This window comes from Protopterus annectens, chromosome 8.part0 (assembly GCF_019279795.1).
Source record: "Protopterus annectens isolate FY-2018-M chromosome 8.part0, PAN1.0, whole genome shotgun sequence".
In the NCBI taxonomy this organism is placed as follows: Eukaryota; Metazoa; Chordata; order Ceratodontiformes; family Protopteridae; genus Protopterus; species Protopterus annectens.
The window spans coordinates 1,757,193,721-1,757,217,244 of NC_056741.1; the positions used below are offsets into that span (position 1 = coordinate 1,757,193,721).

The 23,524-nt window shown below is 43.4% G+C and overlaps 1 protein-coding gene across 1 annotated transcript in view; it reads right to left on the minus strand.

Moving 5' to 3' along the window:
- The window catches only part of LOC122809622 (cytochrome P450 2J6-like), a 1,031,988-nt gene that overhangs the window by 726,512 nt on the left and 281,952 nt on the right, over positions 1–23,524 (minus strand). The gene's annotated exons all lie outside the window — the stretch shown is intronic.

A 23,524-nucleotide genomic window follows, 5' to 3' on the forward strand; every position in this document is an offset into this window, starting at 1 on the left:
GTTACTGAGATCAGGCCTGTGTCCCCCCACTACTACTGGCTATAACCTGCTGTCCTGCTGTAGGGAGTCAACAGGTATGCTAGATATAGCTCTCAAGTGATGGGATAGTTGTGTGCAGTACACAGAGACCTAGACAGAGTACATCAAGAACAGTCAGGAACACCTGGAAAATGTTTGAACTATGCCTGTGTAATATTTACAGACTGGGAGGAGCTGACTGACAGTACATCATGTGATATGCCAGCTGTATCCACCAGTACGTGCTGCCACTATTGTCTAAAACACAATCCACTAGCATTTGTAAATGAGCCAACCATTGCTGGAGGGATTCAGATGGCCAGAGCTGTGATCTATTTCTCAGTAGACAGAGCCGAAAGGGAACGCTGTAGGTGCTGGACAGCTGACTAACAGCAACATGTCATTCCAAGATATGTATTACAAACCTACTGTTGAAATCCCTATTTCCCATAACTGCAGCCTCCCAACTGCATCCCATTACATGGGTAGTTTTATTACATACCTGATATAGTCCTGTACTCCTTCATGTCGAGGAATCCTTTATGCTATCGCAGACTGTCTTCGTAAAGAAAGTCACAGACCTGTTTACCATAGGCAGCAGCTTGCCTTTTGTAGATAATGCTCATGAAAAGGTGATTGCCTGTGTACCAGTCTGTGGCTCACACTTGCTAATAGCATCCAGAACAGTTGGGTTATATTTTCAATAGCCAAGGGCATGGCACCTCAGTGCTATATTTAAGGCCTTCATGTAGGCCTTGGCCCTTTTCTTGGCCTGTAAGATGGACATCACCAAGATGTGGGGCTACAGCATCACAGAAGGTAGATAAAAATACTGTCCACTGTATGGTGATATGTCCACAGTTTTGCATGCTATGTTTGGCCATTGTGAGCAGACTTTCTGATTATATCTGGGTTGAGGTCAGTAAGGGGACAGACAGATGTGAATGTCATACATCATTTGCATCAGAATATGCATGCTGCTGCAGTAGCTGCTGGTCTATCAGCTGTGTATATTTGTAGGGGAAGACTGTGATGCATGTCCCTATCACTTGACCATTCCCCCACCACCATCCCTTTATGTATGGGTGTTGTGTGGATCTCCTCTTCTAGGTGGTTAGGAGGTATGGTAGGTCTGTAGCAGGTAGCTGATCATACTGCCACATATGTTGTAGGCTGCAGCTGCTGCATTCTGCCCAGGAATCATACTATGGATTCTGAACACACTGGGGGACAGCAAGCTGTATAATTCAGTGAGGGAGCAGTGTCTGCTCTGTTGTTACAGCATAACCAGGGTGAGAGTAACCACAACAGTCCAGGTGAGGCATATGCATCAGGTACATATATTATGTAATGGTGTCATCCAGACAGTGGTAGGTGACATTTAGGATGCCTATACATATTAGTGAAGCATGTCCCAACTTACAGGCCTTTGACTTGCTACAGTTGGTGGCAGTGACTGCAGTAGCAGCAACCAGTTCTGCTTAAGATTTCAGGACTTATTCAGTTATTTGTTGTATTAACAATGATGAACTTGGGGTGCAACAGACTGGAATGGAAGCCAGGACCATGGGTTGCAAAATGTACAGCATGCTAGGAAAGACTGCAGTACCAACAACCAGTTCTGCTTAAAATTGCAGGGCTCAGTTAGTTATTTGTTGCATTGACAAACATGTATTTGATGCGGAACAGACTGGAATGGAATCTACGATTGCGGGTGGCAAAATGTAAGCATGTTAGGAATGTAACAGATTGAGCTACTGAATCAATACTATAGCAGGTATATTTACAAGACGTATGTGCATGCATGCAGACTGTTACACAGGATTTGCATGAACATGTGTGTTCGGATGAGTATGATGTGTGACTGAACTATCTGTCATGATTTTATTTCAATCTGTACTGACTTGCAAGTTCTTCAGCACACAGAATAGGTTTTGTGACAACCATGTCAAAAGAAGGTGGCATAACTGTGGACATTCTGTAACAGTCTGTGCACTTGTCAGCTGTACCTGATATCCTAGGCTTCATGTACATCCATCAACATGTATTTGGCTGTGTACTGGTTTGGTGTCTGTATCACAGTCCCAAATACAGTGTCATTTTTCCCATTATATGTACAAGCAGTGTATGACTGGCCATAAGGATATGTTTATGGAAACATCTATTCTACTTCTGTAATGTGTGGCTTAGTGGGCTATTGCACTGTACTGCATTTGGCAGCATGCTGGGTTTGAGACTTGGCATGGGTGCTTTTTTGCTGATGTGTCAAGATATGTTTATGGAAACAGGTGTCATTCTTAACAGTTGAGTGGCTTAGTGGGCTAATGCACTTTGCCCTAATTGACAGGGTGTCAACAGCTTATTTATATTGGCAAACCCATCAGACAGTTCAGGTACAGGATTTATCAACATTATTATGACATCAGTAAAAAGGATGAGCGAAATGCCCTTTATAGACATATCAAAAGATTTCCTTTGCATTCATTTAAATTTTCTGTTTTAGACAATGTTGATGATGATCATAGAGGTGGTCCCCATGATGTTTTTCTTGAATTCCTGGAGCGCAGATGGCAGTTTAGGTGTAATGCTGCATGTTATCCAGGTTTAAATGATGTAATTTCAATTGCCAGTCTCCTTAAGCTCAAATCCATGCTTGCTATTTAATATATTTATATATTTATTGTCATATTTCCGATTTTCATATGTATTTTTGATATATGTATTCTTGGTTCTGATATATTTATAGTTGTATACATTTCTGTATTAATATATTCACATATATACATATTTTTCATGGTTTTATAAGAACTTTTTTAACATGCACAGTCTATGTCCTTTCATCTCAATATTCATTTTTACATGCATTATGCATTTTTTTATTTTGGCTCCTATGTATTAATTATTCAATTAATTAATTATCTAGGTGTTATGATTATAATTGACTCTAACTGGGCGGGTATTTAAATGGTTGTTCAGTGTTTGGTCTTTATTCTTTGGAAGTCCAGCCATTTGGCGGATGAAAGAGCTAAATCCAATAAAAAGTTTTCCTACATCATTGGTGTTGTTTCACAGTTGACGTTGATTTACTTGGTTTGACGTTTTCATTTTTTACCTAATTGACAGGGTCCCAGCTTTGAAACTTGTCAGGGGGTGACCAATTTGCTGATGTGCATAACAATGTCAGAAAGACAGAAGGTGATTAAAGCATTTTTAAGAGGTTTGCTTAGCTCCGCTTAAACCTGTGCTAATTCCAAAAAAAGAAAAGAAAAAAAAATGATAGAAAAGTGGTGAAATGGGGTGAAGCAGGAGGAAAAACAATGTGAAAGGCAGGTAGGGATGTGCACGATAGGTGTAGGAAAGGACCATAGATCTCCATTACTTGTACAGCAACAGTTGTGCAGGTTGTAGAGAATTTGGAATTTGGAGCCTCATATCCCGGAAAGAGGGATGTGGAGGACACAACTGTGTTGATTAATTGCTGTAATGATTCAATGTGGGCATTGTATGTGTGGGCAAATGGAGAGCTATGCAAGGGTGCTATTTTTTTTGTGGGATTGATAGACTTTTTTAAGGTGAAAGTGGAATGCTGGGGAAGGGTTACAGGTACATTTGGGGAGGTAAGTTGGGTAGGAGAGGTTGTATTTGCAAACAGACAAGACAGTAGACAGAGGCAGTGTATGACATATGAGAGAGGTAAACACCTTGGATGGGGAGGGTGTTGTGGAATCAGAGAGCCATGTGTCCCCAAACGGCAGCAGTGAGACTGAGCTCCCAACCCATGGGCAGTCAACACTGCTCCTTCACTGCCCCAAAGGTTGTTGTGCTGGGCGCTGGGCACTGGTTCCAGTCTACCCCTCCAGGTTGACCAGTCTTCCCTCAATCTGGTGCAGCCAATCATCAAACCCTTGGTTAATGATCCTGCACAACATCCCTGGTAGCTGTCACTGGGTGACAACTCCCTCTCCCCTCTCAGTGGGGGGGGGGGGGCAGGCCCCATCCCCTGAGGTTACACCCATAGGTGATGCAGGACTGAAGGAGGGGTCAGCAACAGGTTGTGCCCCAGATGGGCTGAGACCCAGTGTCACAACCAGTTGAGGTGGGGTAAGTGGATCCACAGGAACCTTAAAAGGTTTAGAGGAAGTGTTTAAAAAAAAAGTTTCACTGCTTGTTTTTAAGTTTTTCTGAAGAAGTTGATTTTCAAGCAGCAAAACTACTTTATTAAACTAATTTTGCGTTCAAACCTCTTCACATTTTGTGGATTTGTATCGCCAGACTGCTACCTTTCTGCATTTTTGTTTTCATTTTGGTTTGTTTTTTGCTTCTCCAATATTTGTTTATATAACAATAATAAAATACAAGGCTCAACATAAAGTTTTGAGAACAATATATGTTAAAAGTAAACCCTACCCAATGTATAACAATAATAAATTGTGATGCAGATAAGGAGTGGGGGGGGGGAAAGACATTCCATTGCTCCAGTATAGGCTATATTGTTTGCAGCAGTACTCTTCTATACTGTACAGGTCTGCCCTTACTTTATGTATGGAAGTGCCCTATATCTTCTGTAGCATGTACATACTTCTCAAGCTATCCACATAGGACAGTATGGACCAAGCTGTAACACCTACAGGTACACAACTACAGGAAAGTATTACATGTCAGTGGAACATATATGACTACCAAGTTGTACTGTGGACTGATGTAGTGTGAGTGTGTTATTGACATAAATCAACTGGATGTTAAATCTGCACCCAAGGGATTTGCAACAGTGATCACAGTTTGTGACAGAGTAACATTTGAGAGGCATGCATCGTGCACAGTACAGAGAGTTTACAATTATCATGTCATCCTTGGCAGGCATGGGATTAGACTATCAGCAGACATTCACAGAATCACCAGGCATATAGCCGTACCAAGATTAAACAGTTTTATTTGTTTTATTAACTTGTATTAGTAGTGTATTTGTTGATGTTTTATTTACTGAAACCTTATCACCTTGCTGAGCAATGCTGTTTACACTCTGGTACATCTTGACACACAAATTAGTAACCCATTTAAACAGCTACTACAGCCATTTATTTACCTGTAATTCCTGTGGGGAGAACATCTGTTAACAATACATGACTGTTTCTATAAATATATAGTAATACTTGTCCCTGGATTTGAACACTTGTCAGTGTGTGACAAAATGTACAACATACCTACTATTTATCAAATTGAGGTCCTGAGCCACTGCTGAGTATTGATTGATTGATATGTGCCTAGAGCTCACCTGGTAACAAACTGTGACCTGGTAATAAAGGTAGAGTGTTATACAAGACCGCAGTGAAACTTGAACACACATGCACGAGATTCATGCATGACAGAGATACTGGGCCGGATTCACGATGGCTTGCACGAAGTCTAAGAGTAGAGTTAGACTCCATGCAGCCATCAGGTCCGATGAGCGATCCAGGAACAGCCTGTAGGGGCGTGTAAGAGAGCTCCTAAAACGGCACTTACACGGACAGGGCTAGGATATGCAAATCACCTCAATTGCAGGTGAAAGGCATGCAAATGAGATAGATTTGTGATTCAGGAAACCCAAACCTGTCCGAGTAAGAGCAGTGTTATTTGCAGAAATGTACTCAGTTGACAACTGAGTACCATTCTACAAATAGCAAAACGGAGCTGTTACAGCTCCAAATAAAGGTTTCATCCAGTGCATGAAGCATGCCAATGGCCAAATATATGGCCACTGGAAATGTTCCCTGATGCAAAATTAAAATAAAAATAATTTTATTTTTTTTCGCCGATTTCTGATGTTTAAGCGTAGCGCAGTGCTGCGCAAAGGGGCTCCACTCTAAAACACAGAATACTACAAATTAAAACCCACAAATGTGGATTTTATTGAAAGTGGTAATGTACAATGCAAGGGAATGCCAGGCTGAAGACAAGATGGCCACCGAGAAGAGGCTGCTAAAGGGGGAAGCTCAGTCTAAGACATGTAACCAAGCATTAGTAGGCAATCCTATGTAAATGAGTGTTAGGATAGTGACTCGCTAGTTTACATAGCAAATTTGCACAGTCAGTGGAGTGTAGGAGTAGGATATGGGGAGTAACAGAGTAGAAGATAGGTGATATCATGAGGGGGGTATGTATGAAAGAAGTGAAGCTCATTGGAGCAGAGTGGCATGTGACCGCTGTCATTTAGACATCATGGAAAGAGGTCTGTCAACAGATAGGCTAGGGAAAGCCAAGAAATGGAAGGTGTATGCTGTGGATAACACCAAAGTTTTTTGCTGAGTGGGTATGCTCGAGTGTGCGCGCCTGTAAACCCGAATAAAACAGAGTGTGCGTGTGTAAGCGTGAGTGCGTGCATTTAAGCCGGAGTAAGCATGTAAGCATGTATAAGGCTGTTTAAAGAGTTGTAAGCGCATTTTTCACTGGTGTGTGTGCGTTTTAACCTGAATAAGCAAGTTTTACTCCGTGTAAGCATGTGTGCGTGCGTGTTAGCTGCTGTGCGCATGTTTGCGCTTGTGTGCGCAGTGCTCCCCCCTGAGGAAACAGAAAGGAAAAAGGAAGCACAACAAATAGTAGGAAGCTACCAGGGAGTACTAGCAGAGCTAGCAGGTGAAAACAATCAGAATCAGGGAATTACACAGGCAGTACACTAGCCCAGCCCAGCCTAGCACTTTAAACTCTGCCAACAACAGTCCATTATGTTTCACACAACAGACACTGCAGTAAGCTAATAGAAGTGAAAACTGAAAAAGCTTTACTGAGACAAAGAAATGTTAGGGGCTGCCATTGCTGTTATAAGGCAACATATGCAACATGCTGAGGGTGGTGACAATGGAAATGCTGCTGGACAACCCACAGTGAGGAGACGGAGAAGAGTGTACAGGCCCAGGGTAACCTACCAGGGGCTACATGAGCTGGAGATAGTGGAGCTCTATAGAGTGGACAGAGACCTCCTGCAGCAAATTGTTGAGCTGTGCAGGCCATGCCTCACACACAGAACCAACAGAGGGGAACCCATCCCAGTGGAAAACAAGGTATGTGTTGGCCTAAGAATATTAGCAACAGGTACCTTCCAGAGACCTACTGGTGATATGATGGGGATATCACAGGCATCAGCATCCAGGGTACTACACCAGTTCCTGGATGCCATGTCAGCACATGTCAGTGATCATGTATATTTCCCCAATTCCCGTGAGGTATTGGCCAGCAATATGCATCTCTTCCAGCAAATAGTGGAATACCCTGAGGTAGTGGGTGCAATAGACTGCACGCACATATGCATCAAAGCACCAGCCAGTGAGCGGGGTAGGGTCTACTTTAACCGCAAGGGCTTCCCCTCCATCAACTGCCAGGTTGTGTGTGATGCCCAGGGCATAATACTGAATGTGTGTGCAGGCTGCCCTGGAAGCTACCATGATTCCCATATCTGGCATCTGATGCAGCTGTAGAAGACATTTGCCAATGGGGGCATCCCACATGGTCACCTAGTGGGGGATGCTGGCTATGCACTGGAGCTGTGGCTGATGACACTCATCAGAAACACACACACACCTGAACAGGAACGCCATAATGAGGCACACGCACAAACACGTAATATAACAGAGCATGTGTCTGGGCTGCTCAAGTCACGGTTCCGGTGCCTGGACACATCTGGTGGAGCCTTGCAGTACTCACCAACTACAAGTACCCAAATTGTCATGGTATGTACTATGCTACATAATATGATCCTGCGAAAACAGCTGCAGCAGGACCAGCATAGGCCTGGGCCAAACAGCCCCCCACCATTGCCAAAGCCATCACAATCAGAGCGTGACTTGGAGGAGGAACAACCTGAGCCTGCCCCAGTAGGCAGAAGGAGGCATGCCCAGTATGCTTTGGCCTTGGCAAAGAGGCAAGGCATAGCACATACACTGGCTAAGTAGGAACTCTGGAAATGATACCCCTCTCCGACTCGCACATAAAGTAAAAGGGATGCCTAAGTTGACACTACCTGCTTCCAAACATGTGCAGGGAGTGTAGTATGTGCATCCAACATAGACAGCCCTGCAGCACCACCTAAGGCATGAATGCCATGTGTTAAGCAATATAAAGCAGTGCTAAACAGCAATTATCACCATGTAGTATATGCAAACAAAATTGCACACACCAACTAGCACAACTGTGGTCAATGTTGAGTAATATTGGGCAATGTCTAGCAATGTTGGTGAATATTGAGCAATGTCAGACAAGCCTGGTCTACGTAGAGCATAGCTGAACAAAAGCCAACATGCTCATATATGCTTAACAGGCCCTTAAGCAGTCCGGGCTGCTCAGTATGAAAATATAAACCAGTGATGGGCCTCAAACCCAGAATGCTGTGCATTAGAGCCAAAGTACTGAACCACTAAACCATGACAGTATTGCAGTGGTCCACCTGTATGATGGAATGTTGATAATTCTATGCAAAGTATTCCATGGAAACCCTGCAGGCACAGCATAATCCTTGTTGAGTTATGACACAAAGGTGAGTCCTGCAGTGAGAACAGAACCTGACTTCCAACACACACAGTATAAATGTTAATATTGGTCATGTTCGCACACATCAGCAAATGTAGTTGACCTCAGATAGAAACATACTGAAGGGTCACACTGGGCATGCTCACACACTTGAATAAATTAGACAAATGTCAGGCAACAAAACATGGAATGGTAGAACTGGGCATGCTCACACACTTAGGCCATGTCTGAGTACATCAGTGGGCGACGCATATCTGGCAGTTGCATGTGTTAACCCAAAAACCTACACTATACAGCAATCCACCCTGTGCACACAGTTATATGACAACAGACACATCTATAATATAGTGGAACCCTGTCATAATCAAATATGTTCTGCAGGTACTGAAGTTGTTCATGGAAACTGGTAAAGCAAAGATGATAAAGACCTGCAAACAGTATCCGTAATAAACATTGTGCATCATGAACATTAGCATAGGTTCAGAGGTCGATACTAGGCTATCTGCCCTAGGGCATGTACAAGCCTAGCCAGAGTGTGTTTGGCATTCACAACCCTGTCAGATTACTACACTGTGTGTGTGAATAGTAGGTCACACAAGATAGCCCATGTACGTTTAGGCTAGTGTGCCTCTGTCTAGCAGGGACACAGAAGATATTCCAGGGGTAAATATGCAATCACCCATACAGTCATCAAGATGTCTCCAGTAGGTGGTCAGTGGGTGGCTCAGCTTATGTGAAACTGGGATTACATTCTGTAGTGAGTGGAGCCTCTGGGATAAGAATCTGTACAACCACAATGTCCTATTAACATTTGTGTTGAGGTATACGTCCCTGGAGTGTGTAGTTCCAAGGGAGTTGGATATCCTGAGGTGGAGCATGTCCAGTGATTGTGGTTTAGGTATATCTGTAAACAACAGGCACACATCATATCTGAGTAGGTGGTAAGCGACTGAGTAGAGCTGGAGTTATTGCATCTGAACTATGCAGGGCATCTGTGTGAGTCCCTAGATCTGCTTGGTGAGGACCTTCCGTGGCCAGTACAGTTGCTGCAGGTGTCAGGTAAGGTACACCCCAAATGTGGCATTGTAACCAAGCATGGATGTGATGAGTATAGTGGCACAATTACCTCACTCGATCTAGATGTGAAACCATATGGGATAAGGTGGCCCACATAGAAGGTGTGTCCAACCACTTTGGCAATGTGAATGTTAAAGGCGACAGTACGAACAAGTCATGTCCCCAAACCCCTAACAACTCCTACCGTATGTAATGGAGTACTACTTATGTGGTAATGTGTGGGCATGTTGTTACTCCCAAAGGGGATGACTATTTAACTAATGGCATCTAGCTGTAGGCCATGGCTCAGGCACCAGTCACCCATCTCTGTGAGACCCTGATTGAGTATGCAGGTGGCAGCTGGAGAGTTGATTATGGCACCCAGTTTTCAGTCAAGTGCAAACATGTTCAGCAATATTCCCCCTGTGGTAGCCTATACGTAAGACAAATATATACTGAACAAGAGAGATCCCAGGACCAAGCCGCGTGGGATGCCATGTGTAACTGGTGTATAGTCAGACATGGCACCTGCAATTCTGACCATGTGGGTGCTATCCCTGATCTAGGTATCAATCCATTGTGTGAGACATGTGTCCATATTGACGCTGGTGAGCCTATGCATAATGGCCCATTGGCTTATTGTGTTGAATGGTTTTGCAAGGTTCAGGTAAGCTGTGTGGACAGCCGTCCCTATGTTGATGGACCTGTTAGCCATTTAAGGAATACAAACAGGTTCAAGAGGCAAGATCTGCCCACAGCAATGCTGAAATGTGTAGGACACAGTGTCTGTAGGTTTCTGATGTCTATATGTAGGAGTCCTATGACAATATGCTCCATAGCTTTGCAGAACAGGCTTCATAGGCTTATAGGGCAATATTGTCTGTGGTCTGTTGTGTCACCAACTCTGTGGAGCGGGACCACTGTCGCAGTACACCATTCCTTGGGTACATATCCTGTGGTAACTCCGATATTGAACAGTGATGTAATGTGAGGGTTGCGTTTGTCATGATGCTCATGTATGATGCAGGCTGGGACACCATCTGGTCACATTGATACTGTGATGTGCGCTGTGGGGAGGGCAGCACTCACCTGTTACTGTGTGATGTCAGGGAGGTTATATTCTGTTGGGATGGATAGTTGCTCCTTAGGGGGATGGGTAGGAGACATCTGCACTGTACCTGTTTGCCAGGATGTAGGCAATGCCAGTGGGTTCAGGGTAGGTTTAGTCAGTATGCAGTAACTCACAGCATATCAGTGAGTGTTCACCCAGGTTCCTGACATAACTGAAGAAGGCCAAGTGATAGTCCTATGTGTCAGTTGCAATTGTCTGGTAGAAGCGGCCCTTAGAAAAGTCCATGAGTGATTGTAGCTGTCTGCTAGTACAGATCACAGATGCCTTCCCAGTCTGGGATTGTGCTCTATCATGTAGTAGTGTCCTCCTGACGTTGTACAGCTTATTAATGGCTGGGATCTACCAGACAGGTCCCCTGCCATTGTAGTAGTGGGTCCTGTTGTTATTTGGGATAGCACAATCCATGCAGTCCACTAGGTGTCCATAGAATGTGTATGTAAAGGATGCAGCAGTTTGAGCCGTATATGCCACTGTCTCAGGATCTCTGAAGGATACCACCCTGCTTTGGTGAAGTGAGATGTTGGCTCATGAGAAGTTTACTAAGATTACCCAGGATGGGTGTGTGGAGGGTATATGTATGTCCTGTGAGATACGTGTATGTTCTGACCTTACCAATGAGGGGTATATTGCTGGTGTGGAACATAGAGTCCCCATGTTGGTGATGAGCAGGTCCAATATGTATTCCCCCTTGTGGCTATGCTGACTAGTTGTGCCAAAGCATATGAGTCCACAAATTGTAGTCACTGTTGGGTGAGGTTGTCGGGGCTTGAGTAGTATCCCCAGTCAATATTTGTGCATATGAAGTCACACAATATAATGGTGTTTGTGGAGACCTTCATATTCTACATAGTTCCCATGAAAGCCGAGTGTAGTTCCTGAGTTTGGGAGTGTGTTCTGTAGCAGGCAACATACTGAAAGGCAGCATTGCACAATGGTAGTTGTATATGTATGGTCTGTGATGCTTTGTACAATGCCACTAACCTGGAGGTGTGTGTATCTGTGATGTATAAGGATACTCCTCCTAGTTATGTTGTCTGTTCCAAGTCTTGTTGTCAGACAGCATGGTATGAAACATAACCTGGTAGTGCTGGTGTGCATAAGCGAGCCTGAACCAGGCATCTGTCAGTGCACAGATATTGCTCTCCTCCATACTGAGGTGAGTTCTGAGTGGCCACAATATGAGGTTAACACAACTGTTGTTGAGCAGCATTATCCTTAGTTTCATTTAACCTGTAATGTCTATGGAGGTGGATTTGTCTTCTGAGCCCTGCTTAAAAAAGGCATTATGGTGCTAGCAAGAGCCTTAGCCAACATACCAAAGTCCAAGGGTGACAGGTGCAAGCTGTCCATAGTGAAGCTACATGGCATGTTGAGCATGTTACCATATGCTGACAGACACTGTATCCCCTATGAATAAAACAAATTTGTTATCCAACTGTTAAATGTGATATGTGTGCCCATATACAGTGACATCATAACTGGTGGGTGTAAGATGCTAGACAAGGTTAGGGACATACTGGCCTGGGCTACATAATCAGAGTGTACCTCCATGTATCATGTCATGTGGTCAAGAGAGTAATGTCTGAGGTTACACACACCAGCATGGACAATGATGGTGCCAGTCTTGTACTTGCTTTGGAGTGACCTGACTGCCTGTGTTATGCGGCAGATCCTGGCACCCAACAAACAGCCCAAAGTGACTATTCCCTTGTCAGGGCTGGTGAGTGGTACATCAGTGTGTCTGAACATAAGTGTCACTTATTACAAGTGTATTAGGTGTGTTGTGTAGCCCGAAGGGCAGTGACTGTGTGGCACACTGACATTGTGAACTTTGTGATATGTGGGTATTGTAGTGGGACAGCAGGTGTGTGTGTGTCTGCTTTGGAGGTCTCTGCTGCTTAAGTAGAGTACATTTACAGCATCCGAGTATGTCAATGTGTGCTAATGTGGTTTGAGTGCTGTTGCTATAGGATATGTGAGACTGATATGTGGTGTGTGTGGATACCTTCACCACCTGATAGACTGTGCCAGTCATGGGTCGAGAGAGTTCAGCTCCTTGTATGTCTATATAGGTGCATCTCACACATATATCTGAGTTTGTCGGGAGGAGGAGAGGGTTGTCTGTGTACATGAGGCAGATGTGACACTGTGTCAATATCACAATATCCACCGGCTGGACTGAAGAGTACACACAAAACCGACCCCTGGACATGCCAGGATATTATCATGACATACTCTGTAGACTGATCACAAAGGATCAGTAAGGTGTTAAGCATGTAAAAGAGTATAACAAGGATTAGTGCTCATGTTCGTTAGTGTTTTGTAAAGAGGAGCTGAGAAGGACTCCAGACTGAATCATGACACCTCCTTCAGCTATGTCATAAATATCAATGTACACCCATATATTTCCTGAGTCAGGGCCAACTGTACCTGAGTGTCAATGCTGACATCATGACAGACAGGCCCATATGTACATACCCATCCCCCACTGACAATAGTCCACACCATCATACCAGGAGATATCACATGTAGAATGGATGAGCAGCTACCCCCACTTTCAAAAGCATGGCAGCAGGTGGAATACATTGATTCCCAATATGTGTCATGCACAAACTACAGAACAAACAGATCATGCACCTGAATAGTCAGCTGAGCTGCACCCCTTACACAGGATGTGGAACCGTTGAATGTGTCACAGCTACATATGGCACTTCCCACAAGTGTTGCTGCACAACACACCATGGGAAGTCAAGTCCAGTACACCTATGAGGTCTGATCTGCAAGGTCATGGAATCCATCATGGTTGCAGTCATAAACAGAGCTATTGGAAGCTGACACACACACAACCCTACCAACTGTGGTATGTTCATGTGCGGATCATGGTTCCAAAACATGTTAGACTGTTTGCAAGGCAGCCACCCAAGACATACATCAATGAACACATCTACACATGTGTCACATAGACTTTGAATAGCCCTTTATCAACATCTCAGACACATGTAGTATCCACAAAACCAAGAATCTGTGCATAAATATGTGCTGACATATGACGGAATGTCAATGTGTCCACAGATAGATCACACAAGGTAAGAATTCTGAGGTCATGTTCAAGCTGTTGACACCTGTTGACCCACATGGATCATACCTGGAATGTCAAAAAACAAAGTGTACACACATCACCATGTCCAGTCTGATGATGTCATCATCCTATAAATACAGCAGGAGAAGGTAAACCAGCCAGTAAAGCAAATAACACACCGTGTTAATGCGTCTCTTTCCATTATCATAACATAGCTACATAGGAGTTTGAATCCTGCAAACTGTGTATGTGAGTGGGGTGGAAGTGTGATGTGTGCAGTTTCCATTGAGAGGTGTTCCCTTTTTGGAGACTGGGAAAACTCACTAAAAGAGGTACATTCCTCTTTGGAAAGTCTGATGATGTCACCATCCTACAAATACAGCGAAAGGAGTGCCCTTTTTGGAGACACTGAAAACACACTAAAGGAGGCACACTAAAGGAGGTACATTCCTCTTTGGAAAGTCTGATGATGTCACCATCCTACAAATACTGCAGGAGAAGCAAAACCAGCCAATAAAGCAAATAGCACACTGTGTTAATGTGTCTCTTTCTAGTATCATAATATAGTGAGGTAGGGGTTTGAATCCTGCCAATGCTGACTGGGTGTGTGTCACTGTTGGTCAACGCGGTGTGGGTTTTGCTTTTACTATGGTATGACATATTATGATGACAACAGTAAGCACATTGCAGACATCAGGTATCTGCGTGGCAAATATATGTATGTGTACATGTCCCCTCAATCAGTACATAGGTGTGAAGCCTGCATACATGCCATTTGCATACTACATGAATACATTTGTTTCCATTGACAGTTTGTGCCGCTGCTTCTCAGATCGTAGGTCACATATGCATGTATGTGACATGACTGTCCACTGTTGTGTTCTGTGGCCAAGGTCATCTGTGGCACACATCCATGACAGTTACTTAAGAGTAGTGTGAGTGAGGGTATATGCCTGGGGTATATGTCAGACATGGTCATACACAACAAAGTGCCAAGAATGGACAGTCTTTATAGGTGAACAACTGCCTTGTGGATATGCATTCAGGCCTCTAATGTCTTATGTGATACACATTGGGACTGCACAATACCTATGGATATGTGGATACCAAGGGACACATGACATAACATGGGTATGTATGTACACAATGGTACCCGACATACATGTTAAGGGCTACCACCTGTGTGGTACTGATGGGATAGTATGTTTAGTACATGAGGATGACTATGCCATAGTTGGCTTACTGCTATACAGCATGTATCACACAACAGGTATCTGTCTGTATGATACCCTTGTGTAGGATATGCGTCCCATCTAGGGAATGCATTGTAGGCCAATCCATGCATTCCCAGATTTGGATGGACACATCCCTAGTGTGTCTGCATGTACCTAAGTGGGCTATATGACACACAGGTGTGGTCACAGTAATGGGTGGCGGTCATCACCACTGGTTAGTGTTATAGTGTAGCACTGGAAGGATCCAATTGTTACTAGTTTCCCTACTACTGTGTGTCAGTTGTCAGAACATCATCCAATGATTGCTTATAGTCATGCTGCTGAGGTTGTGTATGCGACCAGACCGCAAATCATTGTCTGATATTAACGGTATCACCCACAGCATAGTGTCAACCCATGTCATACACATGTCTACCCATGTTAGTAAATAACTGTAGTAGAATGCATACTGGCCATTGAAAGATGCAATGAAATGTTAACAATGTGTAAGACAGGGTATGCCACACATCCCATGTGTTCACTATGCACGAACATCCAGACAGTGCACACCCACCATGCTCACAGATGTGCACTTGCTAATCTGTACTGCACACATTGCACACGTACTGTCCACTCACTAACACATGCTGGCAACACATCACACATCAGCCAAGTGGCACATGGGTGGATAATACATACCCAGACCTAACAGAGGTGTGAACAATGCTACATTGACAATCAGAGCTTCGATGCATAATGTCTGCTCAGATATACCTACAAGGATGTAGTTACACTTCCTTGTTGACAACTTGCTATTATTGCTACACTGCTATAGTGTCACCCTGTGCATCAGCACCATGTTAGCCTATCCCTCCATTGATAATGCAGATGACAGGAGGCGGCACAAGTATCATCATATGCACAGGGCGTTTTGTTGTTTGCCAGAGCCTGACATTGACCCATCCAACTGACATGTCTGTGTGTGTGTGTGTGTGTGTGTGTGTGTGTGTGTGTGTGTGTGTGTGTGTGTGTGTGAGGGACAACAGTACAGCATGGGCCAATGTTGGTGTAATGTGTGTGTGTATGTGTGAGCCCTAGTTGTTTGCTTAATGTGTGTGTGTCTGCATGCACACAGCTCTACCATGTGGCTGCCATATACGGTGGTTTATGGGACAGCCACAGACTGTACCTGCTTGGCTGTACAGATCACTGCCTCTGGCCATGGACACAGTACCTGTGCCTAGCAGGGGTGCTACGGACAGTATCGGGTACCAACCCAGACTGGGTACTGTCATCAGAGGCAGAGGTATGATGACTGGACCCATGTCCCTGCTGGGACTGGCCAGAGCCACGTGCATGTGGTCTACTGGGACAGACAATGGACAGGCCAGCCCCAGTATTGCTGGGGCTGGTACTGCCACTACGGGAGCGGCTGTGAACTGTGGGCCATCCGTGACCACTGCCAGCTGTTGCTGTTGCTGGCATGCGTCCGCATTGACATCACAACCATCCCGCATGGTCCTGGCTCGAGGAAACATGTTGTGGAGGGCATCTATTGTCTCCCCCCCAACATCTATCAAGGACCTTGGTTTACGTCTGGATGGCACGGCAAGGTCACGGATGCTGTCATTGATAGCGGTGTAATGTGCCCTCTGCACCCTATGTCCCTGCCTGGTGTACCGTTCCATACGTGCCTGAGCCTGCATTACAGCCCGGAACATACTGGTCATCGTAAGACCTGTGAAGGTATGCCTGCCAGGAGCAATACGTCCAGTGGTGCTCCCTCGAGAACCCCTGATCCTCCATCTATGTGGTACCATTCCAGGTCTACGGCTATGGCTGCTGTGAGGGGATGCAAGTGCCATGGGTACCACACTCTCCTGGTCAATGCCAACTGTATCCTGTCCCTCCCCTATGGGCATTGGTGGTGAGGGATGTAATGTCAGTATGTGTGTGCGCATAGATGTGGTCAAACGCTGTGTACTGTCGATTGGCAGACCAACGACAGAACCTGTCAAATCTCCCTGTGCCAAAATACATGTGTCATCATCACCACTATCCATGGCAGTGGCTTCAGGTTGCCTGCTGCTTTTGCCAACCCCTACCTCAGCACCTGTGAGAGGAAGACAGGAAACACACATTACGGTCTGCACATGCACACATGAACACATGAACACATGCACAGATGCACACATGCACACTTGAACACATGCACACATGCACACATGTACACAGGAACACATGCACACATGCACATAGGAACACAGGAAGACATGCACACAGGAACACATGCACACTCCTCACTACAGCAGATACACACACACAACAGAAATCCAAATCATACTCAATACTGGTTGAAGGTGGGTGACAGTATCACAAGGCAAACTGTCATGTCACACATGTCAACATGCAGAATAAGTGTTGATCAAGTCCATGCAGTGTGAGTGTAGACAGCCATAGTTAATGACAGTGTACATGGCTGTGTGTACATGTTTAGTGATTGCCTACACCCTGGAATACAATGTGTACAAGGACACAACATTTCTGTGCAAGTATTATAAGCTCTGTGATGTCCTGTGCACCATCACACACAGGTATACATACCATGGCTGCATGTGTTATCTGTGTGTCACATAGATTTCCATGTCTGATTGCAGTGTCTTTGTCTGTAGCAGATAATTGTGGACACAGGTGTAGCACATGCATGCTATGTACACACACGGGATGAGTGGTGCATGTATACATGATGAGATACCAATCCTGGACATGGCCATTGTAACAGTATGGGGTGTAGTACCATTAGCCATCATCATCATGTATCATGTGGTCACTCAAGGCCACTAAAGTGTGCTAGACCACCGCCTAGCATGCTGTACCTGAACCACAGAGCCATGGCTAAGTTCACAATTACACAGCCACGTTGCACAAGGGTGTGTGAGGTGCCCAATATGGAGCATTGCCTAACATGACTGAGTTATGTATTGAGGAGTGTTGCACAGCCCCATGCTAGACCCCTACCACTCAGGTATATTATGTGTGGTGTGTGGATGACATGTGGGATAATGAAGTGTGACCTGGCAGCAAGTGTCTGGTTACACTATGTGTAGCATGTTGAGGTGTACTGCGTATGACAAACGTGTTATGTTGTGTACATGTGTGTCAACTATGCCTATCCAATGTGTGGTACAGTGTTGCCACATTTGTGTCTGATGATCTGTGCATTGCATATGATTGAGGCAGCTACTGACTTTACTGAGATGTTTCATGTCTCACAGCAGACATGCACAGCATGCATTATGCGTAGGTATTTTATGTGTACATGGCTTACACCTCACCTATGACATGCACAGTTCAATATCAAGTTTAAAGTGTTAACACACTCACCAGCATGTATCGTCTGCCCTGCTGTCACACCAGAGGGACCTGCAAGAATATGACACAGTTTGTCAGTGGCCACAACTGTGGCATTGCTACTGTGAGTGTGCTAAACTACAGTAGAACAACAGGCATAGGTGTACAGATACTATTCAAATTATCAGTATTGCACACAATATGCAGCACAACTGCTAAACACAGTACACATCTCACATATGCATAATCTAACAATACAGGTAACAGTAGTCTACAGCTAGGGCATGTTACCTGCATGCTCCATGTCACCATGCTGGGTGGCTCCGGCCTCCATGACGACACATGTGTGATGTTGTTGCTGCTGTAAGCCAGGAGCCACCTCACTTAGCAGCAGTTCCTCCACTCTGGTGAGGTGGGGATGTATGGCCACCCCACCACCTGTGGCAAGCTGTTGTCTGTGGATATCAGACGCACGCCGCCTGACATGTTTAATTAAATCACTGCAGTGATGGCGTACCTGCTCATATGCCCGGTTATGCATGCCTATGTCATTTACCCGACTTACAAGTTCTTGCCACAGTGCAGTACAGTCCTGCTGGTGCTGGCTGGCCCTGGAAAACAGCAGGGTATAGTGCTGAACCAGGCTGTGGTGGATTTCCTGTTCCTCTGCGGCTGTGTATGAGGGATTCCTGTGATGAGCCATACGCCTGGAAGACAAGTAAATGATATGTGTGAGCAAGTCATGTGGCACACTTAACATTATACAGTACAGATATCAGTTAACTGCCATATATAGCATCTGTTCGTCTGTCAGAGGATACACACATTCAGTATCACATATCAGTGCTCAGACCACAACTGGCTGACAGTGCCTGCCACACTCCATAAAACACACCAGTATACACCAGTACTCGGCACACTGTTTGGGATCCAATGCACAGCCTTGCCAGGGGGGTACATATCAAGCTAATGCATGCAGAAATATGTCATCCATTGCAATAAATGTGAAGTACAGTTACAGTATAACCAGTAACCCACCCTAGTCATTGATGCCATCCCCTTACCTAACATATGTGCAGAGTTGTTAATATAGCTGGCATACTGCTGTAACAGAGTATACATGTTGCTAGGTACACACGCAAACCCTGCATCACACATGTGATTGCGGACATGGTGCAGGCATCATTACACACACATCAGACATTCATACAACACACAAATGTATGCTGACACAGATGAGCATTCCCCATGTACCTTACAGTACTGTGTGGCCCTACTTACAGATACCTATGCCTGAGGTATGTAATCTATGCAGACTACAGGAAACACACAAGACAGTGTTACCAGGGAATGTGAACATACACCACACAGTGCTGTTTAGGCCTACAGCTTCAGGTGGTACAACAGTTCAAATGTCAGCTGGATTCACCAGCAGTACCACTTACTGAGCATACATGTATTGCTTCAGCCTATGATGGGACACCACAGTCGTACACAAGGAACTACGTCACAACATATACCATCCTACTATGTCTGCATCCCAATAACTCACACATCTTACTCTGGCCTCACACCTAGGACACAAATGACCACGACAGAAACAACCTCACACTAAGCTATCACACCATTACAGACCTTGCACACATTCACTATCACACTCATTCCACCTCACATAGCAGGTATTGCACTGTGTACATGTCTGTGTGCATTTTGTCATAAGTAGGTAATACGCTATTGGCCCTGTGGCCTACAGCAGGCTAGCCATATGCTACCCTGGCCTTTGACACACAATTAATTATCCATTATATATGACTGTACATATATATATATTTATATTGTTATATATATATATATATACATATATATATTACCAATAGGATAGCATGTTACATATATGCATATATATTAGGGACCCAGGGCCGCAGTAGCCCGGTGTGATTATGTGTGTGTGTATATATATATATATATATATATATCCATATATATATATATATATATATATATATATATATATATATATATATATATATACATATATATATATATATATATATATATATATATATATATATATATGTATATATATATATATATATATATATATATATATATATATATATATATATATATATATATATATATATATATATATATATATATATATATATATATATATATATATATATATATATATATATATATATATATATATATATATATATATATATATATATATATATATATATATATATATATATATATATATATATATATATATATATATATATATATATATATATATATATATATATATATATATATATATATATATATATATATATATATATATATATATATATATATATATATATATATATATATATATATATATATATATATATATATATATATATATATATATATATATATATATATATATATATATATACACATACTTGTAAACATCCACTGCTGTACATATATGCACATATACTGCCCACCTGTCATGGTGGGAATATCAATTATGGAACAGTTGTGAGACATACAATTATGTAATAATATTGCACAGTGTTGTGCAGAATGCATTTCGCTGTCCTCAGGTCATATAGCCGTAGCAGACCTCACTGGCTGTAACTCAGTCCCACAGCATTTAACCACCACATGACATATACCTGCACTGCTTGCTGTTTTCAATGTTACACACTACAACCTACATAGATATGTGCACATAGCAACCTTCAAATACATATATATGTCCAGCCTTCACTAACAGTTGCAGTATGTCCCTTGCCCTATGCACATCTGCATATACATGTAGATATGGACTGCTACCACATAAGGAGTGTTCACAGTATGTAGAGTACCCTTCAGACACATCATTCTGATGCCAGCAAATACATCAGTGTTACATACCTTACCTTTGTATTTCTCACCTCAGTCTGTTGTACCTGTTGATGTTTTCTTTTTTTTTATTAGGTTGGTGTCTTCAACTGCCTCTGTTTGTTTTTTTTTTCTTTTGTTTTGGTTGGTTGGTGTCTCCAACTGCCTCTGTTTGTTGTTTTTCTTTTGTTTTGGTTGCTGTCTCCAACTGCCTTTGTTTGTTGTTATTTATTTTTTTGCTGGTGTCTCCAACTGCCTCTGTTTGTCTGTCTGTCTGACTGTCTGTCTCTCTCTCTCTCACTCGCTCTCTCTCCAGTTGCTGCAATGATATTATTGCATGTGTGGACAGCAAGTACAGGCTGCTTTTGTAGGTATCTGCACATATGCATGTGATGGCCTCTGCACCAATTGGTGCCCACCATTTAGTAATTGCATGCAGCCTGCTGTGTGGTAATTGCACTTCTCACTGTGATTTCAGGACACTGCTATAAAATGATAGGTTAGGTAGGCGTAGGCCTTTCAGTTTTGCAAGGTGGGCACCATGCTTGTTTGCTGTGGACACTGTTGTGTCAGTCAGATGGTTGGTATATGTCTCATATCTGAAGCTGGGTTGTAGCCAGTGAAATGCATGTTGTACTGAAACCTGACTGTTGCTTCTTCCAGTACACTCTTCTCAGTGTGCAAGTTTACTCACACCTCCTAATGCTAACACTGGATACATGGGAGTATGTACTTTCATTTGGAATTAGGGAATTAACTGGCATACAACAGTAATTATCGCAATGTATTCCTATGGCTTTCTTATTTTCCCTTTACATTCACTCCTTGTAATGCATGTTATATTTCTTGATTGCAATGTATTCCTATGGCTTTCCTATTTTCCCTTTACATTCACTCCTTGTAATGCATGTTATATTTCTTTCAGCACCATGTTAGTATATGTCTTTTGTGGCTTAGTGGTACCTCATGCAGACTGGTGAGTCCAAGGTGTGCGGTTTGAGACTGACAAGGGTATTTTATTTTGCTGCTGAGCAATACAAAGGCCTTGTCATACAGAGTGACTAAGGCACTTTTAAGCAGTTGTAAGTGGGTTTGTGCTACGCTTAGCAATGCTTAGCTATGCTTAGCTGAGATTTTTGCATTTTAGCAATACTAAGCTAAGCTGAGCTTAGCTCATTTTATGTTAGCAATAGTAAGCTAAGCTTGGCGTAACTTATCATATCTTAGCAATGCTAAGTGAGGCGCACACATGCGCACACTGGTGCAAACCCACTTACTAATGTTTACAAGTGCTCACTCCCGCTAACCCCCGTGCTCATGTCTTTGACAGAAAAGTAAATGGGGAGATAGGAATGTGGTGATAAAGGGTGCTCAAAGAGGGGAAGACAGTAGGGAAACTAGCTTGGGATATACATGATGGGTGTGGAGAAGGTCCATAGCTGCCCATTTTTTTACCAGCAACAGCTGTGCATATGCAATACATTAGGTGGGATATTTGAAACCTTCCACCCTTGAGAGAGGGGTGAGGACATCTAAGTATGTTTCACTACCAATTATGAATATCAGGCACATGCACTGCTTGTGAACTGCTATACTGTCATTAGTACTTTACTCACATCTGAACAGTTTGTGGTATGTGTTGACATTAGCACAGTCTGCTCAGGCCAACTGGACATATTTCTGTACTGTGTATGCCTACCTACACCCTTAGTTTTGCCTGACTACATGGGTATATAGTACCGTTGGGTAGGGGTGCAGAACTGCAGTGTGCATTATTTATTATCGTGTGATGTTTATCTTACTGAACATGCAGAGTTGTTGTGTATCTGTAAGTCTATGAAGGCTTGTAGTCTGTCTGAGTAGCTCCCACCTGTAAACATATCCAGATGGTAGACAGAGGTCAGCCTAGTATTCTTTGACTGTGCACCACAGCAGTCTTTTCAGCACCTGAACAATGGCATTGTCACAGGTGGTTGCTAGCAGTTCATGGCTACATCCTTTGCTATTTCTTTGTTGTACTGCTACATAAGGGCTGCTTGTGGGATTCATGCTACAGCTATTTGCAGAGTGTGTAACAGCAGACAAGCTGATATGCCTGTGTGTTTCTGACTCTTCCAGGCCTCAGATACTCTCACGTATATATTTGAACAGCCTCAGGAAAAGGTACATATAACTTGGATACACCTGTCATATAGTTCAGACATTTTGCAGTTCAGACTTTGGGTGATTCAGAGTATTTCTATTACTACACCTTTCCTGACGTGCAAGCGGTGTCTGCACACACTTATTGACATT